Below are 11,557 nucleotides of genomic sequence, written 5' to 3'. Positions count from 1 at the left end.
GGAATCTTTGTCAGGTCCTCCGCGCCACGCCCCCTCCCCCCAGAGCCCCACCCAGCCTGACGTCTCCCTCCCCCACAAGCTTCCCTCCCCGCAGCCTGCGCCCTTGCCTCCCCTCTACTCCCCGCCCCTCCCCCTTCTCCTCCTCCTCCCCGGGCCCAGGCCGTCGGCGCGCACCACTCCGGGGGCAAGGGAAACCGCCAACCGGGTGGCTGCGGCTGTCTCCCGGGGCAGGCGGGCCGGCGAGGAGGGGGCGGAGCCTGGATGGAGGGGGCGGAGCCTGGATGGAGGGGGCGGGGCGGGCAGCCGCTCGCGCCGCGCCCGGACTGACGGGCGAGCCGGTCCCCGACCCCCACCCGCCGGCTCGCTTGCCCCCCTTCGGGGCTGCCAGACGAATTTCTCTCCCCACTGGCCTGGTGCGGCCTGACGGAGGCGGAGTGGCTCTCTCCGGGCCGGCCGGCGCCGGGGGTGAGGCTGCCGGGAAGGGGCTGGGGGCGCCCGAGGGGCCGAGCATCCCTCTCCTCGGCCCGCCGGCCCCCGTCCCCCGCCATCCCTCCTCCTCCCGCCTGGCCGCCCCGCCCCGCCGTGACCACCGGGCGCCTCCAGAGCCCGACGCGGTAAGTGCGACTTCCTCCTCGGCGTCGGGGATGGGGCCGCAGCGGGTCGGCAGCGCGCCGAGGCCCGCTCCCGTCTCCGCGCGAGCCTCTCGCCCGGCCGCGGCGGCCCGACTCCGGCCGGGCCCTCGGGGAGGCGGCCCCGGGGCGTCTCGGTCCGGAGGGGTGGGTCAGGCGGGGATTTCCCCGAGCAGCGCCCGGGGGTCGAACCCCGGCCCGGTGTCCCGCCTCGCAGCCGAGAGTCCATAGCGGCGTCTGGGCAGCCCTCGAGTTGTGCAAAGTTCTGGACGCGGCGTTTGTGGCAGGCCTGCTGCGGCGTGGGCTGCTGTCCAAAATCAGTGCTTCCTCCCCGTCCTCTTCTACCAGTAAAACAAAGTGGAAACCATATCGAATTTTTTTTTTCATTGTTACCCGCAGGCGATCATAATCTAAGTTTTTAAGTATATAATTGCCTCACCCCTGGAGTGTGGAGAATCAGAAAGAGACTTTATTTCAATAAAAACCGGCGTGTCTGGTTGAAACTTTTTCATTTAGGCGTTTCAGTGCATACGCAGGGATCAAAAGCTGACGAAGAAAGTTTATTGAATCAAAGAGTAAAGCATTTCTGCCGTCTTTATTATCATAACGTTTTTTTAAAAAAACTTTTTGAGTAATTGATAGATTCATAAAATTCAAACGGTACAAAAGAGATATACAAAGTCTCTCGCCCCACCCACCAATATTACCAGTTTCTTGTGCATCTTTCCAGGGATCACGTATATGCCAATGTCCTTGCTTCATTAAAAAAAATAATAAAATGAAACTGTTGTGTGTTAAGTGCCTAGCAGTTACTGGTACCCAATAAATGGTAGTTGTCCTTCCGTTTAGAAAAGAGTTTAATAAGTCTTTTTGGTATTAGACCGCTGAAAAACCAGTAGTAACTTTTCTTCTGGTTTAAGCGTTGCGAATTTGATTATATTGTGAATGTGTATGTTCTATTGGCTTGTCATAACTATGGATACTTTTACACAAAGGTGACTCTGATATTTTGTGGTAATGGGACAGGTAGGGAGATATCAATATGAAATTGTAAGAAAATAGGACTTAGTATATACAATAGTTTCAAAAATGATTTGAAGCAACTTAGTGTCCGTATGGTATTGTAGGGTAAAACAAACCTAATTGAGAAAAATTGAGGCAGAGCAGGGGAAAAAAAGACTACAAAGTCAAGTGTAAGATAATACCAAGTGCATAAGATCCTGTACTAGAGGTGAGTCACAGTTTTGGCTCTGGGCTTCCCTAGCAGCCAGGCGGAAAAAAGAGAGAGAGTGGAATAAGATAAGTTTCAGTGTGTTTCTAATTCCAAGATAAAAACAAACCAGTTCTCCTGCATAAGCACGACATTTTCTAGTAATGAGGCCTGAGAGGAACATTTTCTCATGGGCCCTAATAAAAAGGAAGATTGTTGTGATGCAGTTGACAACAGCTTTAAAATATCCCTACAGAAACTGATGAATTTTGGATAACAGTGTACTTCAGTATAGGACAATGGTAAGACTCTAAAGGTGAGTTCTCTGAAGGCTTAACTTGATCCATTCATAACGTTTAGAATTACCTAGAACAGTATTTCCCGAACTGTGTTCTTAGGCATCAGAAATTAGTAGTTTATTTCTTAAAATAAGATTCTGAGCTCAAATAAGTTTGAGATAACTGGGTTAGACAAATTTCAATAGTTTTTTTTTCTCAATTTCTTGGCTAATGTTCAAGTTTACTGTCATAAAGGAGGATGTATTGTGTGACCTTTTCCAAAATTATTTGACTATGGAACACAAATTGAGAACCACTGAACCTGTAGAAATGGGTGGATTGCCTATCCTTCAGATGATTCTTTTTTTTTTTTTTTTTTAATTTATTTATTTTTGGCTGCGTTGGGTCTTCGTTGCTGTGCCGGGGCGTTCTCCAGTTGCGGCGAGCGGGGGCTACTCTTCGTTGCGGTGCGCGGACTTCTCATTGTGGTGGCTTCGCTTGTTGCGGAGCACCGGCTCTAGGCGCCGGTGAGCTTCAGTAGTTGTGGCACATGGGCTCAGTAGTTGTGGCTCGTGAGCTCTAGAGTGCAGGCTCCGTACTTGTGGTGCACGGGCTTAGTTGCTCTGCGGCATGTGGGATCGTCCCAGACCAGGGCTCGAACCCCTGTCACCTTCGGATCTTAACCACTGTGCCCCCAGGGAAGCCCCCTTAAGGTGATTCTTTGTGAGTATTTCTTACAGCTGAGGTTTGATAAGAATTAGAGAGCAAAGGATTTGAGGTTAGCCAGTTTATTAAGAGCCAAACTGAAGATAATCTAAAAGTCAGAATTTTTTTTTTTTTTTTTTTTTTTTTTTGGCTGTGCGGCGTGTGGGATCTTAGTTCCCTGACCAGGGATCGAACCCTCGACCCCTGTGTTGGACGTGCAGAGTCTTGACCACTGGACCTCCAGGGAAGTCCCTAAAAGTCAGAATTTTAAAATACTATGTATCAAAGGAAAAGGCTACTTTTCCCCGGAGTTCTTTTATAGTTCCTCGTTGTTCTGCAAATCGCCAAATGATCTCGAGAACTTTTTCCTGTTCTGTGCTTCAGGGTACTCAGGGTCTTGAATTAAACTAGGTTTAGGCAAGTAGAACTCCTTAAAGGTTGACTTTTATTATTCTTGGATGTAAATATGTCATTAACATTTACTTTTTATCCTAAACACTGTTGGTACTATTACTATCAAATCCTAGAATTCTGTAGCTGTTAAGAGATCTTCTTGGAAAGCATAGTACATAATGGAAAGGGGTTTGGAGCCAGAAAATCTGGGATTGTGCCACTAATGTGCAGGGTTGTTTCCAGTAAGTTTATGAACCTCTCTGAATCTCTTTCCTTATTTGTAAGATTAGAATGATGACAGCACACAATTCATTCAATAGATGTTGAGAGTCTAGTAGGTACTGGGTAGTAGAAAAACAGCTTTAAGGGCACAAATGAAATAATGTATCAGGAATCCTTTACTGTCCAAATTTTTTCTGTTCTTGAGTGTAGATGGCAAGAGTTTGAAGCAAGGAATATCATCCTATCCAAATATATTTGGCCTCTGAGTTTCAGATAGCAAGTAGTGAGGGGTTGAGAGAATGAGGGATTAGTCCAAAAATTTATTTGACTCCATCCAGTTGTGTTTGGATTTTGAGAGTTTGAATAATGAGCGATACTTCTATAAGAAAGTATTCTATAAATGATGCAGTTCTGTACAAAATGTTACCATTCTGAAGACAATGAGAGGGGTTTGCAGAGTATATCAGGTAGGGTAAATAACAAAAGCCCTCACATCTTAGTGGTTTAAAACAACAAAGGTTTGTTGCTCAGTCAGGCTACTTGTCCAGTTAGGGTCAGCAGGAGAGCTCTGTTGGAGTAATCATTTAGAGCTCCAGGTTGTCAGAGGCTCCATCTCAACACCTGCTTCCACATTTGTTAGGGAGGGGAGAAGATGTGATAAATTGCACATTGGCTCTTAAAGGCTCTACATGAAAGTGACACAGTAACTTCTACTGCCATTTCATTGGCCAAACAAGTCATATGACTGCAACCCAACTTCAAGGAGGTGGAGAACTGCAATTCTATCTCTTGCCCAGAAGAAGGAGAATGGGAATAGTCTTAAGAACAACCTAAGCAGACTTTATAGTACCACATATTAATACAAAATCTGAATAAATCAAATCCAGATTATGTTTTTCAGTATTCTATTTAGAGAATAGAAAACAGCATTTCTTTGTGTATATATATATATATAATCGTAGAATTATGCTAATGAGAATTTAAAGAACATATTTTATTAATTGGAACTGAAATGCTTTTGAAAACTCCCAATTAGACAAACTGTTTGGCCAAGTGGATTTCATTATTTTTTAATTATATGTCCATTCAATAAACATTTGTTAAATGTGGTGTGTATGAGGCAGGATGTTAGATACCATGAGGATAAAAAGATTAATGGGAAGTTTATACCCCAACAGAAAATAACTATAATTGAGTTCTCTCTCTTGCCCTTTCTCTTTAAAACAACATTAAAAAAAAATTAACAGAATCTTTCAATATGATAAAACCTGATTATGTATATATACATCGTTACACTTTGCCTCTAACCATCTTTTTTGGTCTTAGGGATTATTTGGTGACAAGTTATAGAAAATTATTTAAACTAATTTAAGCAAAAAGAGTGTTTTGTTAGAAAAGGGATATAGCTTTATGTCAAAGAATCCAAGGGCAAGAAGTGCAGCAGAGTCTCAGCGGCAACTGGCATCAATAACAGAAAGTTAGGAGCTGGGCTGCTTGATTTCTTGCAGGTCTATATGATTTCTTGCCAGTGCCTCTCTCTGCACGTATACTTCATTCCTCTTTTTCTCTGTTGACTGGTTTTCTCTATTCTGCTGTTAAATGGGTGAGTTTAACCTAAGAGTTCATACACTTAAAGGAAACTAACTAGAGCCTTTAGCAATTCCAAAAGAACTACTTTTTTTCTGAGTGCCACATCTTGGTTAGTTCTCCTGTCCCACAGGAGACAGTTCTCTCTTACAGGATTCCATAGACTTAGCTTCCAGGGTCCCCACAGGGAATGTGCCAATTACAAGAGCCACCGCACTCAGGAAAGTCAAACCTATGGCTTCTTAAGAGGTATTTATAGTTCATTTATCATTCCTCTGAATCCAGATGCAAATTTACTAATCGGGGGATCATTTTTACTATAAGCAATGTTGGCAGGTAACATAGTTGACATACCTACTTCCATCAGATTGCCAGGGGAATAGAGCCAAGAGAGTTAACTGAAGGTTAGTAGTAGAAGGGAAAAAGATTTTACCCACACTTGTCATTATCCACAGTGTCTTCTGTAGTCCTTTTCATTTGGGAAGTACTCAATAATCTTCATTTTGCTTATGTTAATGTTGTGTGTTTTAACTCTTCGTGACAGAAAGTGTGAAGTAGAGAGCTTGAGAGAAAGGGAAGACTGGAAAGGTAGGCAAACACTACTAGGTTGTCAAAAACACTGAATTCCATACTAAAGACCTTGGCTTTTATTTATCTTGTAGGTGATCAGGGAAAAAAAAAGTTTTAAGTAAGAGTGATGTCAAGAATTACACTTTGGAAGGTTAACTTTGGCTATAGTGTGAAGAGCAAATTAGAGGAGATTTAAATTTGAGGCTGGTTGGTTCATTTCTAGTAAATATTTGCCTTTCTCTGGGGAGGTATTTCTCTGATCAACAGAAAGAGGGAATACTCAATTCTGTGCTCTGCAGGAGTTTAGAATTGCTGGACAGCTTCAGCATGGTCCACTGGATGGAACCAGTTTGTCTTTCTAAATTTATTCACCATCCCCCCCAACCCCCAACTTGAAGACTGAGTTTGGGAGGACTGCTCTGAACTGCCTGAGAACGTTGGATTAACACTAAGAAATAATCCTCGCCTCCACTGGTCTCCACTGATCGCCATTTGACTCACTAGCATGCCTTATTTTGCTTTTTGCCAGAGTTAAATTATAGAACAGTCTTTTGGTGGCTTTTTCACTTCTCTTCTTTCTTTTCCCCTTTTTTTTGGTTTGGTTTGGTTTTTTTAGGCCTGGTTGTAGGGCAAGCCAGGGAGTTTCTTTAATAGCTAACTGGTTTAACATTTGTAGTGATTAACCATTTCTAATTATGAGCAGTTGAGAAAGCTAGTGCTTTATGGTTTTCTCCTCTCTATTGCTTACATTGCCCTTTTTACCCTTTCCTTACCCAGCTTACACTGTTCTATCTAATATAAAATACAGTTCATAAAATCTGATTGATCCTACAGCAGAGTCAAGTTGATCTGTGATGGGCTCATTATGTTGCGAGAACTTAGGCAATTTTGCTTGATTATATTTGTGTCTAGAGAGTACTGATTGATTACTTTTTTTCCATCACCATAAAGCTACAAAGAAGACAAACACTTACTGGATTTGGTTCAGGTCAGTAAAAGACAAAATTATGGTTATACAGATTATTACTTTTTATGGTACATAAGACAGCTGTGTGCACATGCCAAACGTAAAGTATCCAGCAGGAATTTAGCAGTCGTTTGCCATCAGATTTATGGTATGATTTGCATCCTTGTGCCACAGCAAATACATACTTAAATTCACAAAATCTAAGGAGGTGGTGCTAAGGAAGTCTTTCGTTTTGACCTGTTATCAAGTCAAAGGGCTGTTTTTTAAAGTAAATATTTTGTTATAATCACGCTATGGTCTTCAAAGTATCAATTGTGATAACTTTTATAGATGAGTTGGGGAGTAAAAGGCCATATAATATTAGTTTAGCTGATTTTTAAAATGTAACTTGTTCTACTACAAGCTGTTAGTACCAATAGACAGTTGAAGGATGAAAAGGTACTTTTGATGTTAATGTGGGTCAGCACTTCACCCTATAAGAAATAGTGACAGAAGTTGGGAGGGAGCCAAGTGGGGCAAAATCTGTGAGACATTTGTACTTGGTGAATAAATGACATTTTGGCACTTAATTGCAATAATGATGAACTTAGTATTTTGTTATATTCGGAGTGATGTGGTAAGTACTCTTTTTTTCTTGCTTATTGTCTTTTTGCTTTTAGTTTGGTCAGTCTTACTGATAAAGCATTTAAGTCTGCTCTGTGGCTCTGTTCTAGATAGCTAACCTAGATAACAAATCAACTACACTCTGAGTCTGCTTCCCAGTTTGGACAATGAGGGTAAATACCTACTCTACCTTCTAACAAGGTAGCTGTGGGTTGCAAATGAGAATACTTTAAAAGCAAGAAGCAGTGTAATGTACTTGGCAGTGTATGGTCTTTAGAGACAGTCTTGCATTCAAATTGAACCCTGCTACTCACCAGATAGATACGTGTAGCCTCACTTCACTTCAGGGTCCTCACGTGTAAGGGGAAAGCGGAATGACCCCCGTTTGCCCAAGTGTCTGTGACAGCTGAATGCCCCATTCAATGTAAAGTATTCCGTGTTACCCTGCACATTTGCACACTGAGGAAGTGGTAGCTGCTTTTACAAATTCAGATTCTTACTCAGTTCTTCCATGTGCTACTTACTTAATCCATTTATCTTAAGAGAAAACTGAAGATCGAGGAGGTAAAGTGATTTGTTCAAATTATACAGCTAGCTGGTGAGTGGCTCAATTATTGACTCAAGTTCTTTCTGCTCTACCACTTAGGCTACCACTAATAAGTGACCATGTGGGAAAATGATAGCAGAAGCGCCCCCCACCAACTATCTCTGAAATGACTCATGGTTTTAACCTAACACACTCTTTTCCCTCTATAATATGTACTTACTGATCCCAGGGGCCAAGTGATCACTCATGGCTGAGTAGGCTACTCCACGGCAGACCTGCATGACTCTGTGCCTACCTGTTGAGTTGGGTACTTACCAAAAGTTGGTTGTTTTTATTCACAAACCTGTTTTTAACAGTTATGCTTGTTTTGGTAACTATAAAACATTGGTAAACATGTAAATTCATGGGAGTGTAAGGAAAAGAGAATTCATTCTTTGAAAATTAAGTTGACTGCTTTGGGACATCATCTCAATATAAATGAATTATTAACAAATTTGCTATCAAATTTGATGAAGGCTGGATAACTGTAAAAGACTAGGGGGCATATCATCAAAGTCTAAACCAGAGGCTGTCATAGTGTTCAAGTCCATGGTCCAACTAACTGGTCATTAGACTATTAGTGGTTCTCAAGGAAATAAGGAGCCCACACCAGAATGTAAATTAACTACATCGTTAAGCACACTGTTTGGTTCAGCTGAGAGTTTTTTTTTGTGGTAAGACTTTCTCCTTGAAGGAAGCAGTGCATTAATTTACATTCTGGCACAAGTTTTTTATCTCATGGTGGATAGACCATTGGACTAATGGATTCTGTATTCATATTCTTTCAGAAGTGCTTTTAAGTTCTCTCTCCATTTATAGAAGCAATAAGTGGAAATCGTAGATGATGGGTCATTGTGAGCATGGCTTATGCAAGAAAGAGGACCCAAACTCAGTAGGAGGCCCACGTCAAATATATGGCATTAACCCTATATGAAAAGATTTGTGAATGAATGTGCATTTATGTTTAAGTTGAAATAAAACCTTTAAGAATATGTAAATATAATTTTTATGCTTACTAACTTTTTCATTTAATGGACCAGCTATGGGTTTCATCCAACAAGGGGGCTTTTATTATACTCAGAATTCCAGCTTAACTGGAAATATATCTTTGACCTCTGCAGCTATCTTAGCATCCTGTGCTTGCCCCTCTATATTTTTACCATGCTGTATTGCAGTTTTAAAATTGAATGTCAGTTCAAAAGCCGTACTCCTTTCTGTAACCTTCATAGGGTTTCCAGTCTAGGGAAGAAGGCAGACATTAAGTAAATAATTTCAATGAGATTATTGAATTATCTGAGCAAGTAGTTTGGAATGCTATGTGACCATATAGCAAGGAGACATAATTTAGTTTAAAGGTTAAAATTTACCACACTCATTTTTTTTCACCTTTATCTCGTATAAGTATATATCACAATACTTTTAGGGTACATACACAAAGAAATAAAATCCTTGTATTAGATGGCTATTACCACGAAATTAGTCTTCAATTTTCAGTGTATAGGAGAGTTCTCAACTGCTGTTTTCAACCTACCGTGTAACTTACAAAGCTAAACTAAATCTTTTAGCTTGTTACAGCTGAATTTAAATTCAATACTTATTTTTAATTTTCATTTACTGTTTAATCAGAAATATTTCCCAAATATTTTTAACAGAGTGAAAGATTTAACATTGTGCTAGAAATTTAGTTTTGGATTTCAGAGTGTTTCTAAGCTTGTTTTTATTACAAAAGAGATTTTGATGCCATGTGTTTGTAGTAACGAGTGGAAAGAATGCAAAGATAACCAATGTTAACAGCCCAGGATTCATCTATCCACACTTTAAGTTTCTGATTTCTTAAATAGATTGTAGATTGATTTTTAACTATAAGCTAAATATGGCTCTAGACTCCATATTCCTAGCTATTTTGTTGCTAAGTAAATAAAGCTAAGTTTGTCTGAGGCTACACTCAGTCCCCCTGAAACTGTATCCTTCTTACTTCCTTATTTATGTTAATATTACCATTCTTGCAGCCACCCACATTTGAAAATGCTGTCGTCTTTGACTTCTTCCTGTCCATTTGCCACAGACATTTTATCAGGCCTGTTTTTGTAGTATCTTTAACAGCCACCCCCGTTTCAGATCTCATTGCTTTCTGCCAAGGTTACTATCCTCTCACCTCAGAGAGTTTTCTGATTTTCCTACCAATGGCATCTTCCCTCACAAATCCATTCTTCACTTACCAAATTAATTTTTTTGAGGTATACCTCAAAATTCTTAACTCAAGAACCTCATCCTCTCCCAAATAAAGGACATACCTACCTCGATAATTAGTAAGGGTTTTATTCAAAACCCTCTTCTGCTATATTTTAAGATCTTTCAAGGTCTGTGCCATTAATTTATTCATTTATTCTTTGGTTTAAATTCGGTAAAAGTTTGAATGTCGTGCACTATCCAGGTTGTTACAGATATAGTGGCCCCTGCCCTGATGGATTTTACTGTCTATTTTCTCATCTTTGAGTTCTTTCTTCTTATAGCAAAATTTGTTGAGTTTATATAAATACAGGGTTTTTTTTTACATTTATAATGTTTGCTTTCAATGAGTTTGGGGAAGAGGTACAGAATATCTATTTCTGGAATTAAAGTTAAAATTAAATCTCAAATCTTTCCTAACCCGGGTAAATACTTGACTGACATTTTCTGCTGTCATACATTTTTAAATGTTAGTGGAATTATATCAGTCTTCAAATTTTTTAAATAAGCCACATTCTCATAAAAGACCTAATTTGACAGAGCTTTAAAAGTGTCCTGGAATTATCAAACTTTAAAGGGTTCTTTGAAATCATGTGTTGTGACTTATTCTTTTTATAGCTGAGGGGAAAATTGGGGAGGTGAAGTGCTGCTAAGTTAGTACAATAAAATTAATTCTTGATGTGTTTTATGCAATATGTAGTATACACTTAAGACTATAGGAATAGATTCATTAAAATTGATTACTCATAAAACAAATACTGTTTTCTTAAAAACTCTATGTGAAGAGAGGTTTGTATAATAATGATTACACATATAAACAGGTTACTAAATGGTTGTAATTTAAATTGTTGAGTGAAGCCATAGCTTTAAAAGCCATACTGTTGAAGTGAGCTCATCTGCAGTCTATCTTAATGACATCTCAGTGTTGCTATTGTCATATTGAATAATGTCATCTTTTAAATTCACAAACTAACATTTGAGAAGTTTTGAAGCAGAAATTGCATGTGGATTCCTTAATTACATTTTTAAAAATGTATTCATAACTGACACTTACCTATTTTAAATACTGTGTGAGCTTTTGTATCTCAAATTTAAGTAAAGCAAAGTTATTAAAACAAGAAAGAGGTACAGAATATAATTTGATAATCAGTTTTGAAGAAAGAAATGTCAGTCTGAAAAGATATCTGCTGTTTAGCCAGTAGATTTCAAAGTGATACAAATTTTATGCCTAAAGAATGAAATAGAAAAGAGAAATTCTTTGAGTAATATATTGTGATTTTTTTCTTAAGTTGAAAAAATACTAAAAAAGTTTTGTCACCAGAGGTAAATGTTTTCTAATATTCTTTTAACATTTGGTTCTTAAGTTTATTTTATAATTTCAAAAATGTACATAAGTATATATCTTTTATTATTGCTCTTATAGTTATTGGATTCATTCATTCATTAGAGAAATATTTATTCAGCACCTGTCTTTCAGGTACTGTTTTAAGTGCTAGGGCTATAGCAGTGAGTCAAACAAAGCTGTACTGCAACTAACTTTGCAGTGAGGGTAAAGGTAATAATAAGGGAATAACATCT

At 39.5% G+C, this 11,557-nt stretch overlaps 1 protein-coding gene across 2 annotated transcripts in view; it reads left to right on the top strand.

Moving 5' to 3' along the window:
• Positions 1-337: 337 nt before the first annotated feature.
• Positions 338-11,557, top strand: part of KLHL5 (kelch like family member 5) — an 83,013-nt gene continuing 71,793 nt past the window's right edge. The window contains exon 1 of one of the 2 annotated variants that reach the window (XM_055086095.1): positions 338-614. The gene's annotated coding sequence lies outside the window, so the exon portion shown is untranslated. The remainder of the gene's footprint in view (positions 615-11,557) is intronic. The other variant, XM_028492056.2, reaches the window with a different exon arrangement.

This window comes from Physeter macrocephalus, chromosome 7 (assembly GCF_002837175.3).
Source record: "Physeter macrocephalus isolate SW-GA chromosome 7, ASM283717v5, whole genome shotgun sequence".
NCBI classification, from domain to species: Eukaryota; Metazoa; Chordata; class Mammalia; order Artiodactyla; family Physeteridae; genus Physeter; species Physeter macrocephalus.
This window is presented reverse-complemented; position numbering and strand designations above follow the sequence as displayed.